The 15,737-nt window shown below is 33.3% G+C and overlaps 1 protein-coding gene and 1 long non-coding RNA gene across 8 annotated transcripts in view; one reads left to right on the top strand and one right to left on the bottom strand.

Annotated features, from left to right (window-relative positions):
• LOC118186994 (uncharacterized) overlaps nt 1-10,163 on the bottom strand; it is a 104,044-nt gene extending 93,881 nt beyond the window's left edge. The window contains exon 1 of one of the 6 annotated variants that reach the window (XR_015038306.1): nt 9,965-10,163. This is a non-coding gene — a long non-coding RNA (uncharacterized LOC118186994). Of the gene's footprint in view, nt 1-7,315; nt 7,530-8,539; nt 8,664-9,964 lie in introns of those variants that run through there. The other 5 variants (XR_015038311.1, XR_015038307.1, XR_015038312.1 and 2 more) reach the window with 5 other exon arrangements.
• Nucleotides 1-15,737, top strand: part of LOC118186993 (doublesex- and mab-3-related transcription factor 2-like) — a 178,490-nt gene that overhangs the window by 101,068 nt on the left and 61,685 nt on the right. The gene's annotated exons all lie outside the window — the stretch shown is intronic.

Below are 15,737 nucleotides of genomic sequence, written 5' to 3'. Positions count from 1 at the left end.
TAACTCTTGAAAAGTAACTAAGTAACTCTTGAAAATGTAAAACTCTGCCTCCACTCAACCAACGAACTTCCATATGAAGCACTAGATCACCACACTGGCAATCTAGTTCATCAGTAAGTGCCCTGAACAAACGCGTCTGAACTGCATGTGCTCTAACTTTGTTTAATATTTTTATGACTGTTTACATTATAATGTATTTCTCCGGCCTTCCTAGCGTACCTTCGTGGTAAGAATATAGAGCAAGGCCAAACCACCTGTCATCTAGGCGTTCTAGTTAAACAAGGCCTCCTCCGCCTGACAGCCATAAAATTACGAGTTAACAAAATTCAATTAAAAAAAAGCTCCAGAAAAACCAATGCATGGGTCCAAGTAACTCAAAAATTAGTATAAAGAAACTAAAAAAACTAATAAATATACATACAATATATAGGTTACAAAGCCAATCTTTTCTTCAAAACAAACACACATGAAAAGTGATAGAAAAGAGAAACTAAATATAATTAAAAGTATTAGGTATATAAAATAAAAGTATTAGGTAAATAAACAAGGTTAACAAAAAGGAAGTTTAATACATATATACAACACGGCAATAACATTACACATCATACACAAACTACAACACGTTAAGCAGAAAATCTCTAGGGCCCTACAAAATGAATACAATATCAGCAATAATACAGTTGAATCAAATAAAATCAATTAATTAATTAAAACGCGTATAAACACAATATCATCAATAAAACAAGTAATAAGTCACATTAAAAAACTCTTAATAAGACGCATAAAATAAATAATTCCTAGTTTCGCAGAAGAACGCAACATAAATCCATCACAAAAAATCAATCACCTTTTAAATACCACACAATGACATACAATAAAAACAATAATTTAATAAAATCTGATCAATAAAATTAATATTCAATCCTTAAAACATCACATATTTTCAATCTCTAAAACAATCAAGATAAAACCTAAATAATTAAAATCCTTCACAAACATTTATATCAGCATTAAAAAGATAGTAAAATCCATAAATAAAAACTCATACAAAAATTTCACATTTTATGCGAATTTATGTAGCTCAGGACGGCCTCAGAAAATCCAGTCAATCTATCTATATCCAAAACCGAATCCTTTCCAATACCAAATTTATCTCTAAAATCCTTAAATATCTCACAGTTGTAAATATAATGATCAACATCGGCCATAACACCATATTTTGGGCAAGTACTATTCTCGTGAATATTAAATCTAGACAAATAATTAGGGAACCTGCCGTGGCCAGTGAGAAATTGGTTTAGATCTATATTACAAAAAAAAAAAAAAAAAAAAAAAAAAAAAAAAAAAAAAAAAAAAAAAAAAAAAGACATATTTTTCTCAATTTTCAAACTCTGCAAGAAACCCCTGTTTCTCTCTGAAGCACACCATGAAGTCATCCATTCCTCTATACAATTATTCAAGATAATTCCATCTGCAAGCCTCTTCGATCCGGGAACTTCAACAAACTTGCCTTCCGCGGAAAACGCAGCCTCTCTGGCCAACACATCCGCTCTCTCATTACCAATATGCCCAACATGGGCCTTAACCCAGTGAAAACAGATGTTCATTTTTTCAGATTTATTTCTGTATAAATCCTTGATATTAAAAATTATAAAATTACTAAAAACAGGGCATTGTAGCCATTGCAACAGCGACAGACAATTACTATAAATATTAACGATAGAATGCCGTGGTATAAAATTGGTAACATACTTCAATGCACATTCCAAAGCACAACTCTCAGCCTGGAAAACAGAATTATATGCATTTAACTCAAATAAATCGTAAAAGATTTCAACGCCGTAAAAGTATACAACAAAAGCAGCGCCGATTTTGCCATCGATTCCGGAACCATCAGTATATACATCCTACATGTTAACCACGGGCAGTTCTGTATCAAAATCACGAATAATATTAAATGAAGGATGCACGAGTAATCTGTTAAACTTCTCATAAGTATTCCTAGTAATAATACTGTCGCCATACAATTTAAAATCAATTTTTTCAGATCTTAACAAAAATGCATCGTAATAATATTTGTACAATTTGGAGAGAGGCGGAGTGCCGGCCAGAACATAAAGTACTTCTGTCGGGACCGTAATGAAGCTACGTGTTAAGATTAGGTACCAGACCCTCTGGATAGTATCTAACTTCAATCTCAAACGGCTAAGCTTCCCTGCCCTGGAACCCCAAGAGACTATGCCATACATAACGATTGGTATTATAACATTCTTATAAACCTCATATAAAATCTTATTAACATTAAGGGTAAAAGCAGAAAAAGAACGCTTATAAAATAACAGAATATCGCTGGATTTCCTGTGTACGCCTTTAAAATGCTCGGCGAAATGTGAGTTTTGAGTCCAGGGTCACATCAAGATATCGCAGATGTTCAACGAATTTAATTCTTTCATTATTGAATCTCAGTTGCGGAGTCCGACAACTCTCCAGACAAAAATTGAGTTTCTCATTCGTCCCCCATCTCTCCGATTCTGGGATAACTCTTAAAAACAACCTTTCAAGCTTATCCAGCGAGTCATCTTTCATCAAAAGAAGCCAAGATTTTCACATCCTCAGGGAAATCAACTTGTAACAACTTATTAGCAATCAGGTTCCAGAACAGGGGTGCACTGCAGGAGCCTTGAGGGCATCCTTTAAACATTTCAACTATAGCATCATCCTTCTCTTCATTATCGATTCCATTAAAAGTAACAAATCTATTCTGAAAATAAGAAATATAGCAAGCCACGACATTTTTCGGGAATTTAAAATTTATCAACGTATTAATTAATGATGACCAACTTATTGAGTCAAAAGCAGACGTAATATCAAGAGATAAGACAACAACGTGTTTATTAGGCTTATTATTAATTATAAAATCAGTGACTTTCGACAAGGCAGAATCAGTACTTCGACCCGGCAGGAATCCATGCTGCCTATCACTTAAGTAATTATTTTTCAGTGCCCAGTATAAAACTCTATTAATCAAAACTTTATCAAAAACTTTTCCCAAAAAGTCCATTAAAATAATAGGCCTCTTTTTGCCATTTGACTTTGGAATCAATCTCATACGTTCGATCTTCCATATATTAGGATAGCAGCCATATTCAAAACATCTATTATAAAGCAAATACAAAAATTCAGAAAAGAATTGAAGATCTTTAAAAAAGGTGCATGCAAACCGTCCGGGCCAGGTGCACTTCTATTACGTAACCCTTGACTCGCCCATAATATTTCTTGATAGGAAATCTTTGGATCTAAATCTTCAATCTCGCTCAATCTTCCTCGCATATTCTCTAAATCCTCACAAACACCAATATCAAAAATGTCAGTAACAAAATTCCTATTTATGTCTTTCTTGCATGTATTACTCGAACTCCCAGGATTCACAATCAAATTTTTCTTCCTAGTCTTACCAGAGGCGCTACGCAAAAACCTATCGTAGTAATCCTTACTCTCCAAAAATGCCTTATTAATGGCTTCAAACTTTGTTCTACGCAGAGCCAGTTTATAAACCGCCAGCTCTCTTTTATAACACACTTTTCTTCTAACACGCTCTTCATCTGTTTTTCCCGGTATCTGAAATTTTTTCGGTACTTTTCCGTTTCGCCGGCGCAAATCTCGCCAAGACGACTTTGTTGGCGATAACATACAGTATACACATAAAAAAATGTTAACAAATGTTAATTCTAAACATTTTTTATTTTGAAGGCATAAACATTTTAATATGGTTTAAAATTTTGTAAAAAGCTAATAAATAAAGACAATAAATTTGTAAAAAGACATAATTTAAGAATTTACTATGCTTTCATGGTTCAAATTCCTGATTCGTAGGTTCGTATCACATGACCACAAGTGATCTCATCTCACGTAAACTATGCTATAAAAATCTAATTCTCTCGGTAATTATGTACAGTAATTTCAAGTTAAATCTTAATTTGGAATACAATTTTAAATGCAAGAGTTATTTCAGTTCTTACGAATAGCTTACTGAGAAATTATGTAAAACCGCAGTGCTTTACTTCGCTAGTGCATTCTCATTATAATTGATGGATCTAACACTTGATTTTGCCTTTTCTATATTTTTGCCTTCGTGTGAACGGTGTGATTGCATTCTAATTGACTTAATTACCGCGAATGGTCTTAGGGCATACAATTTAACTATCTTGTAAAAATTCTATGTAATTGTATGCCAGAATTCAAAGAAACAAGAAATGGCGATTTTTGAAAATGAGGCGTAAAAGAATACCAGCGAATATATTCCTTTTGGCATCCAGTTGTACCATTATTGGCGACTTTATCGTTTGCGCCGGCAAAACGGAAAAGTACCATTTTTTCCTTAATGCTCGAATTCTTCTGCGCCTCCTTGCAAGGTCCTCATTCCACCATGAGACAAAAAAACCTTTGCAAGGCTAAACCTTTAATCTTTTACCAGCATGAGTCCTTGGATCATTGACGAATATTTCAACAAAATTATTTAATTCCTCCGCAGAACTGATCTCCAATAATTGTTCATTTAGATGTACAATCAAAAGCTTATGATCACAAACGGATTCTTCTTCAGAGATCACTAAACTATCAGGCTGGCAGTCAATATTCGCAGTAGTCAAAACTAGGTCAGTCCAACCCACACCTACTGTAGATTGAAAGGTGGGAGGAGAATCCCTAGAATTCAAAATATTTAATCTACCGGCGACCACAAAGTCAAAAACTAAAGTGCCTCTAGGATCTATATTAGGGGCGCCCCACGAGGTATGCCTGGCAGTAAAGTCGCCAAAGACAATCATATTATCGTAATTAAGACATAAATTTTCTAAACGAGCTTTTTCAGTCTAATCTCCTGTTCTTTGCTGTTCATACCGATAACAAAATCTCCATTTCTTTTAAAATAAGTGTAGATAGGATCAACTTTAACCTCTTCTGGTTTTAAGACCGAACTCAGTTCATCATAAGGATCGATATCCTCAGTCAAAGGTTTTATAATAACCTCGTTTATGTCCTTTTTTTCCTTTACTTCTTTAAGTTGCTTCCTTTGAAGCATCTTTTCCAATATCCTCTTTATCACTTCTACCACGCCTTCCATTATTGTCCTTGCCCCTAAGGAGACCTCGTATTTCTTTTAGTTCCTCTTTGATTTCGCACAAAAATATCATATTTGGTCCTAATTATATCGACTTCGATTAAATTGAGACTGTGAGCAAGCAATTGGTCGGTGATTTTATCCACACAACCGACCATATTATCAATTGTGCCTTTTTTATAAGTATGAAGTTTAGTAACTAAACCATACATTTCTCTCACAACCGTTAGAATTCCGTCTGAAGAACCAAGTGTCCTGTCCATGATGCTTCCATTCCTATCCTCAGTCATCTCTTCATCTTGAGTATCTCCATTTAAAACTTCATCTAAGCTAATACTTTCCGACTTTCCTTGATTATGTTTCGATCCTATCTCATCTTCATAGTTTCTTTGATTGTCACTAGTAAGACCTAAAACCTCATTCATACTTTTATTCATAATTGTATCCTGACTCATATTTAATATAATGTCAAAATCTCCAATAAAAATAAACTCAGCAGCGCAGCATAAAATAAATTCAATCTAAAACATATTTGCAATAATATAACTAAAATCCAAATCTAAATTCAATGATAAAAACTTAAAAAATGTAAGATATCTTCTAAAATTGCAGAATCCAACCTTTAACTGCATATTTGTACAAATAAGAGCCCAAAATAATTTTTGAAATAAAAATCACAGTTCCAGCATTAAAATTTAGAAAATGTGCCAACAGGCAAAAAGTTGACAATTAAAATCACATAAAATACACTCAAAATAGTCTAAATGAGCTTAAAATTCAATAATAACAGTCACAATAGTAAAATCACAATCTAAACTATATAATAAACATATAGACAATCTGAGTTCTAAATCAAATTCCAGGTAAACTGTAGATTTAAGGAGGAAAAAAACGAAAATTTACGCTGTGTATGCAAATGAGCTATTACGCATAAAAACGATTCAAAAATGCTTATAACTTCATGAATTCCTGAGATAAACCAAACTGTAGTACTAAAATCTAAATCGGAGCTTCTAAATTTTCAAAAACACACAAAATAAAAATCACAGCTGTAATATGCACAATAATACAAATTATAAAGTGAAGAGCTCATATTTTTATAGATATTTGGGCTGATATTTGATATAAGTATTTGTTTTCATCAGATTTCAGTACACAGCTCAATAAACAAATAAGTAATCGGAATTACAGGTCAAATCCAACTAAATTGTCAATTTATATAGAAATATACGCTGTGTATGCAAATGAGCTGTTACGCATGAAACCGAGGTTGATCTTTACATTACGGTAACTTGGCGATTTTTTGGCGAACATTTGGCGACCAACTCCCCTACAGCAACCCTCTATTTTTTTTTCCCCGCCGCCATTTTGTCTTCACGAAGTAAAGACATGTTTCTTTTCTTCTTATCTATTGAACACTTCTTCCAACAATCTACTAGCCGAATTACACTTATGCTAGAAATTTTATCAAACAAAACTGCTTAATCATGACAAATATTCACTGCAAAATTCAGAAAAAGTGCACAATACCATACACCTTACGCGTTTTTCAAAATAACACATACACATAAACCATGTACACGCCGACTTATTTTTACTTAAAAAAACATCCCAGAATTGCACAAAAATGGCATTGCGCACACTCTTCACTATATCCATGTACACTGCTTTTTTCTCATAAATTCGAAAAATTTCACGAAAATACATGACAATTTTCTCAATCTTTAAACCCGGTAAAAAGAACATATATGAAATTACCTGATCGCGAAAAAGTATTTACCCTTTACAAATATGAACATTTCCACATATAAAATAAATAAAATATCCAAAAACTTTTACCTCTAAATCATCTATTACATTATACACGTCACCAACGAATTCATACATGAAGCATTACAAATATTTATTATCAAATATTTAAATTATTTCCATGCACATTTATTTCAACTTAAACATACACCAAATTCCTACAAGTATAAAATTCACAAAATAACTATCATTTCATTAAAATATAATTAAATTCAAAAACACCACTTAAAATATACATGAGCACATACATTCAATTAATAAAAATTACCTCAATCCTAATTACTTTAAACTAAATTATTGCTAATAACAATTTTCCCAATAATACCAAATTCCTTTCCACCTTACATTTCCAACAATGCATAAAAATAATTAAAAATACTAACTTACCTAATCTCCTTCAGAATCTTCATTACGTGGCGGATACACTTTTCTTCATTCTCTTTCAGAATCTTTAAAATCATACTTATCTTTCAAAGCAAGATACCAGGTAAAATAAATAACATAATAAAACATGTTTATTTCTCTCTCACACAACCTTAAAAAACATTTCTTACTATCCTTTTCAATACCACTAAATACCCATTTCGAATTCACTTTACTTACGGCCATGGGATCCAAAAATTCACAAACACTATTTCACACAACACAGAATAAAGCCAAATACAAAATTTCCAGATTTTTTCCCGATTTCCCCCCTTTTCCGATTAAAGAACCGTAATTCGTCCATTAATATCACATGACATATCCCATGATCTCGCATTTCCCCCACACAAAATAATGCGTAATCGGAACTCAGTACTGCTCACATTATTACCAAAGTCCCAGGTAGTAACCTTTATCGCCTCCAAAATGTCGCCAAACTACCAGTTACCGTAATGTAAAGATCAACCGAAACCGATTTTAAAATGCTTATAACTTCATGAATTCTTGAAATAAACCAGATTGTAGCACAAATATCTAAATCGGAGCTTCTAAACTTTCAAAAACACACAAAATAAAAGCCACTGCTATAATATGCACAATAATACAAATTATATCGTGAAAAGCTCATATATAAAAAATCTTTTAAAAATAAGTATTTGTTTCCATTAGATTTCGGTACACAGCTCAATAAACAAATAAGTAATCTGGTAAAAGTATAATTTAGAGTACCCCTTGGCGAAACTTGGCGGTACATGGATAGCGATTTTGTTCAACTCTTTGACTCGTTATTTTGGCTTGCGAAGCGCCAAAATAACAAGACAAACAATTGCACAAACTCGGTATCCATGTACACATCAACTTATTTTCACTTTAAAAAAAAAACCCGAATTGAACAAAAATGGCATTGCGCACTCCTTTGACTTTATCCATGTACACGTCGACCTATTTTCACTTAAAAAAAAATCTCAGAATTGCACAAAATTGCATTGCGCACTCCCTTTACTTTGTCCATGTACACATCTATATATTTTCACTTAAAAAGTCAAAGGAGCACCAAAGTCTACAATATTGGCAAACAAAAAATACATAATCTCAGTAAAATACATTTTAAACCAAACAATAAAATAACATAAAAAAGGAAAAACATGCTATACATTTAAGCACTATTAAAAGCAAATATTCACTTACCATGATTTTCGAGTTAGCTTCGTACACCCAGAGATCCGTAAAAATCAAAATATCAATCATACTCAAAATGACTTTTTTCAAACCAGGTATTCTTTCTAATCGAACGCTTCACATATTGACCATCTGAACCTGTCTTCCTACAGACCCATTCAAATCCATCTAAACGGTTTTAACACACACCACAAAAACGCTTACAAAACATCCCATGATTCAAAATTTCCCAGAATCATGCACCCGATTACGTCACAATAGGGTTTCCATAACATTCAACTACTCAGGCTACCATTAATGAAACAACAACTTGGCGATAAATCAAACAACTTCGCCATAATACAAGGGGTACCTTAAAGTCTACTCCACCCAGTAATCTGAATTACAGGTCAAAATCCAACTAAATTGTCAATTTATAGAGAAATAAACGATAATTTACGCTGTGTATGCAAATGAGCTGTTACGCATGAAACCGATTTTAAAATGCTTATAACTTCATGAATTCTTGAGCTAAACCAAATTGTAATACTAAAATCTAAATCCGAGCTTCTAAATTTTCAAAAACACACAAAATAAAAGTCACAGCTATAATATGCACAATAATACAAATTATATCGTGAAAAGCTTATATAAAAAAAATCTTTAAAAATAAGTATTTGTTTTCATCAGATTTCAGTACACAGCTCAATAAACAAATAAGTAATCTGGATTAGAGGTCAAAATCCAACTCAATTGCCAATTTATAGCGAAATAAACGATAATTTACGCTGTGTATGCAAATGAGCTGCTACGCATGAAACCGATTTAAAATGCTTATAACTTCATGAATTCTTGAAATAAACCAGATTGTAGCACAAATATCTAAATCGGAGCTTCTAAACTTTCAAAAACACACAAAATAAATGTCACCGCTATAATATGCACAATAATACAAATTATATCGTGAAAAGCTCATATATCAAAAATCTTTAAAAACAAGTATTTGTTTCCATCAGATTTCAGTACACAGCTCAATAAACATATAAGTAATCTGAATTACAGGTCAAATTCAAGCCAAAAAATAAATTTATAGAGAAATAAACAATAATTTATGCTGTGTATGCAAATGAGCTATTAGGCATGAAACTGATTATAAAATGCTTATAACTTCACGAATTCTTAAGAAAATCCAGGTTGTAGCACCAATATTTGAATCGGAGCTCATAAGCTTTCCAAAACACACAACTGAAATATCACAGCTATAATATGCACAATAATACGAATCATATTGTAAGGAGTTCACATACGAAGTAAAGTAGTTAATATCTCTAAAAACAAACACCCGATTTCAAAAGTTTACAGCACACAGTTCAGAAAACATGTAAGTAATCCAAATTGCAAGTCAGATTCAAGTTAAATAGTTGATTCAAAGGATAAAAAAAAACATAAACTTACGCTACATATGCAAATGAGCAAACTGGCATAAAGCCGATTTTAAAATGCTTATATCTTGATGAATCATTGAAATAATGCAGATTGTGACACCATTACGTAAACCGGAACGAATACACATTCAGAATAACACAAAATAAAGATCACAGTTCCAATAATTACCAGAAAATAAACCTTTTTACGACGAGCTCACAAATCAACAAACAACATGGATTCCGACCTGCGCAGAACTCCCAACATGCCTTCGTGGTGTAGTAATTCTGCGCACTGGGCTGGTATTCCAGAGGTCCGTAGTTCGATTCCCGTCGAAGGCGGTTGCTAATTTTTCATCTCTCCGGCTTTTCCAATTAACCTAATGTCTCTACAACATAACATCATACTTAAAAACGTTCCATATAGTAACTCCTGGTGTATTACTCATTGGTAATACAGAAACTTCGGAAAGCTGCTGTCTTTACGACACAAGTTTATGAATCCCTTTCCTCTGCCTAACATCGCAGGAGCTCCATCAGTTGCTAAGCCCACCAACTTATTTGTAAGAATATTTTCAGAGTTGAGAAGATCTTTAACAGCTAAAAATATGTCCTGTCCTGTAGTGCTCCTTATTAACGGTATGATCTTTACTAGCTCCTCGCTTATTTCAAAATGACACAAAAACCGTTCTTACATCAACGGCCAACTGAGCTGTATCAATTATGCCAGACAATTCGTCAAGTTGCCGGAGAAATAGCTGCAGCAATCAAAGTCAGTTTTAAGGAGCAAGATCAGAACTCATAACCTTCTCATTACTGTATTTTCAGAAAGCTGTACAGATTTAATAGAACACATTTTTCAGTTTTATTTTTGAAACTGTCAAATAATGCATCTGCAGCTTCTAAAAATGCAGCTTTGATTATTTCACCGACTTCCTATGGTTTCGTATTTTGTGCAATAATATTTGAAACTCGAAATGACTCCTTAGTTGCTCCCTTGTTCTTCTTTAATGATTTTTTTATAAAGTTTATTGTTGAGCATTAAGTTTAGGTTTTAGCTGCCTTACTTTTCTTTTTTTACAGCAGAATTCAGTGGGAAATTCTTTTCAATCCCTGCGTAAACGATTTTGAAGTGACGTTCGGCGTTCCCATTTTTCGCAACTTATACACTTGCATACCACAGTACAACTGAGCTATGCAAGTGTATCAGTTGCGAAATACTTGCATAGCACAGTAAACACACACATTTATCCTTTAACTGGGTAAAGAAGTAATCGGTTTCCCAATCCGAAAAAAAAAGAGATAGAGAGATTCTTCTTGCACACGCCATCATTAAAACAGACCAGGCTTAGTACCAGTGCATAAATCAAACTATCCAAATTAGGAAATGTCTCATATACTCACGAAAAACATAAACTTGCACAACCTCACGCGTATACAATCACCTACGAGATGAGGCTGACGATGGCAATTGCGCATGAGAAACAAGCCGTTGTTGACGTGCGGGCTCCTGTCGTCAGTGTCAACTTAATGGAGGAATCAAGGTTAGCCAACAGGAGCGTTAACGCGATCTATCGAAAATGTCCCTGCGAGCTACTGAAAATATCCCAGCGAGCCACTAGTAGCTAGCGATCGACGGTTTGGCTATCACTGGTCTAGGTGTACCCTGTCTCTCCTGAAAGTTTGCAACCGATTTGCTGAAACCCCCTATATATGCAATGCGTAGCTAACTTCAGCTTTGCCAACCAGCGGTCGAGAGGTCAGCGTACTCTGAGTTCTGGTAGTTCGAAAGGTTAGGTTATTTAATTACGGCAAAGCCTCGAGGGCTATCTGCCTAAGGGGAGGGATGTCTTCGTGGAGGAGTCTCTAAGGGAAACTGGCTCGTATACACGTTACACATTGGGAAAACCACGAAAACACCCATGCAACCAGCCCGTTCGCGGGATTCGAACCTCGGACCGAACTACCAGTGTTCAGCGACTTTACCGCTCGGCCGCTGGTAGGCGGCAGTTCGAAAGGAGTTCAGTTTCAGGTGAACGGCTGGTTGCATCTATGTTTTCGTTGGTCTTCTAAAAGTCTAACAGTGGATATGAGCTAGGTGTCCTTAGAAAGTCATCAAAGAAGGCATTCCTTTCTTAGACAGATAGTCCTATCGTGCTATGTCCCGATCAAATAAATCTGATTTCAGATTCCTTGTTGTGCATCGTAAACATTTTCCTTTAGTCGAGCTTCCTGCTCATTCCATACCCCAAGCTTCTGGAAGATTTAAAAAGGGGGAAGTTAGCTTATTTTTTGTTCTTTCGTTTTTATGCACTCAGGGTAAAAGTTCCCCCAAATCAGCTCTTGGTAAGGATTTCAAATAATTCAAACGTTTACAATTAATAGAGATTTCTAATCCATGTCTTTCAGCAAGCTGTTAAAAAAAACTTTTAGCTCATAACAAGGGGAAAATATTTTTTCATTCCGAAGTATCGTAAGAATTTAGTTACATTTAGCTATTCCTTTTTTAGTTATAAAATTAAGCACATTTTGTACTTCGATGCTGTTGATTCTATTTATTCTCCTAAAAAAGGAAAAAATTATTAGTCATAGTAATTCAGTTTTTAGCTCTTTGATTATAGACTTTATCCTAAATATGAACTCAAGGCATATATGCAGTATTTCTGGCAAGTGTAGCTTAATGGACTATAAGTAAAAAAGGCGGGTTTTCAAATTTTACATTAAATTCCACTACATTTATGTTGTAGGGATATTGAACGGACGGTAAATTTTGAGGAACTTCAAATTAAGATGGGGTTTGTTGACAATTAACTAAAATATTTTTATAAATTATTTTGTTGCATTTAAAAAAAATAATTATTTTAATTTTCACTACATTTTCTTTGTACAAATTTACTAAATATATAAGATTTCTAATAGTATCTTAAAATGTCAGTATTAACAATCATATAGACAGAATTCAGAAAAGTTGTTCTGTTGAAAATTCTTCGGCTGCTTTTTGATAAAGCGCAGGGAAATTTTCAACAAATTTTATAAATTTTATAGATATTTTTTTATTTTATATCAGTTTTCTTAATTTTATTGAGTTGTTTTTGTAGTTTGAAATGTTTTTGTTTTTATTTTAGCATATTTATTTCCTGTTAGGATGTAGCCTACCTTTCTTGGTTTAATTTTGATTTAATTATTATCTCTTGAATACATATAAGAATGAAATAAAATATGTATATTCCCCGCATTTTATTTATTTCTTTTATTAATTAATTAATTTTGTAGCTTTTTGCACGATACGAATAGCATTCAAACTCCATAAATCAGAGAAAAATTTATTGAAACCATTTTACCAAACTTTGCTGAATTCTTTTCGTTCTGAATTCTAAAAGCAGCAGTTATATTGTTTGCGATCTGAGCTGAGTAACACGTAGAAACGTTAACAACATGTAGAGATGTTCACAAACACAGTTTAATTTTGCAATGCTTTACAGTTAAGAAAATGTGGGTTATTTTAAATGATTGTTAAATTATTAATTTTAACACAAATTTCATGAATATGCAAAAGAAAATTTTGGATTCATATTGACAACTAAACTTTTTACGAAAGACTTTCAAGCTAAGGACTACAAAATATTATGATTATGTTACTCAAGCACAGATTTTACAGTACCGTGAACTCTTCCCGTTTTTTCTTCAAAAATACAACATTCATTGCAGTGCTTTTACAGAACGATGAACTTCCAAACTCTCAAAATTTCAATAGAATTTTGACGCAGACTTTCAAAATTTCTATAGCATCTTCAATTTTCATTTATTGTTAAAAACATCTACAAGATTTTGTTATTTTAAAGAATTATTTGATCAAAATTTTGTGATTTTTCCCCCCAAAACTGTATTTTCCTTGTTTCGCTAGTGCTTTAATGCTTTCTTTTAAAAGGCTTTTCTGTCGACAAGCCTTTTTCTCTTTGAAGGGCGAGAATATGTAAGATAAAAGTTTGTAAATCAGCTTCATAATTAATAATTAGCTTCTTTCTTCCTCATTTTTAATTTGGGTATTTCCTCTCTGTATTCTGAAAGCAGTCATAACTTTGCTGACTGAGCGATTTCTAGATTAATCTAGTGCGTCATATGCTTTGCATAACGCTGATGACGTAGCTAGTTCGAAACTTGAACTCAAGGTTTTGAGAAGTGAAACCTTTCTAACCTAAACCCAAACCTTCTCTTGGTGAGCTTCCATACTGTATAAAAGCGCACCTGAGCTGTTATCTTTGCCGCCCTTTGGACGCTATTTCGTTATGCTCTTTTCCTATCACAACAGTTAGTATCAACAATGTAAATGTTCTGGAAATAAGCCGATTAGAGTGCCAAGTGAATTTGGGCCACAATGTTAATTTAAATAAAAATGGAATTTAATCCACCTCGACTGCCAAGTTTCTTAGTTATTACGGATTTCACATTTTAGCATTCTGCACAATCAGATTTCTTCCTTCCTCTTTAGTATGCTCTACGTGCTTCACCATCAGTATTTCTGCGTTTCTACGTCTCGGTGTTCCTAGATTAGTACTTCTAAATTCGTTTTTATTACACATATATGTATAACCATTTAAAAAGTAGTTAAGCTTATTATCAGAGATCTTCCTTGTTAAGCTGCCCAAGCGCACTGCCTGTCCATTGATTTTTGAGAACTTGTATGTGTTTTTACTTTCAGCGCTTAGCGGACTGTGAAATGCTTCATTAAAACGTTCATGATGAGGCAAATCATAAATTGGCTGCTGAATACTGGGAATTTTACCTTGGTTCGATACCAGGTGAATAGGCTGGCTGCATGGTTGGTTTTCGTGATTTCCCCATGTGTAACGTGAATACGAGCCAGTTTGTTTTCGGAAATTCACCACAAAGGCATCGCTACTCTAATGCAGAGAGCTCCTTGTGCCTTGTCATACTCAAGTAACCTCTAACCAAATCATGAAAGCTTTATATGTAACATTCCTAAATACTGAGCAGCCAATATATTTCTGATTTGTGTAATTGTATCTACCAGACACAACTACAATACTGCCTTAGCCAGAAGGTTTAAGAAAATTTTAACGAATATCGGTCAGAATACATAAACAAATTTAAAATAATGAATAAGAGTTTTCTGTGAGACTCAACATTATAAATAACGTCAAAAATATATTACAACAGAGCTCCATATAAATGTTTTACCACAAAAAATTGGGGTTTCTTTATTTCACTTGCTTCTAACACATTATTTCACGAATATATGCATTTCTTTTTTGTGCTCGTTAAATTAAACCTAACCGTTTATTTACATTAAAACCGTGAAAATATAGTGAAGTCTGAGCAAAAACATGTAGAGTTACAGATAAAATGTTACTGTTTCAGTGATATAAAAAATGTTAAATTTAAAAAAGCCATGCTATTCAATGTTTACAATGAGATATGTGGTTAAAGGAGTACTTAGCAAGGATAAACTAAAAACTCAAAAACTTAATAGCCTTCTCCAGTTAACAGTAACTCTGTTTTATAATTAAAAAAAAAAACAACTCTGCTTCATGCTTTGTCTTATAATACTCAGTCTTTCATACTTTCTCTCATAGTACTCAGTCTTTCATACTCTGCCTCATAATTACTGTCTCATAACTGTGCCAAATTAGAAATTTAAAAACGTCTCACAGAATTTAAATCCACAGTTTTTTTCCACACATAATTTAATTACATCTCCTTTCTTCGGTAAAATATTTCTTGTAGTACGAAAAAAAATTGAAAATGAAAAAATTTCTCAAAGCCGCTGTAAGGATCTTAAGTTT

The sequence above is a fragment of the Stegodyphus dumicola genome, chromosome X1 (genome assembly GCF_044657685.1).
Source record: "Stegodyphus dumicola isolate Sdum_Otavi_A_Nest chromosome X1, ASM4465768v1".
Classification (NCBI taxonomy): domain Eukaryota; kingdom Metazoa; phylum Arthropoda; class Arachnida; order Araneae; family Eresidae; genus Stegodyphus; species Stegodyphus dumicola.
This window is presented reverse-complemented; position numbering and strand designations above follow the sequence as displayed.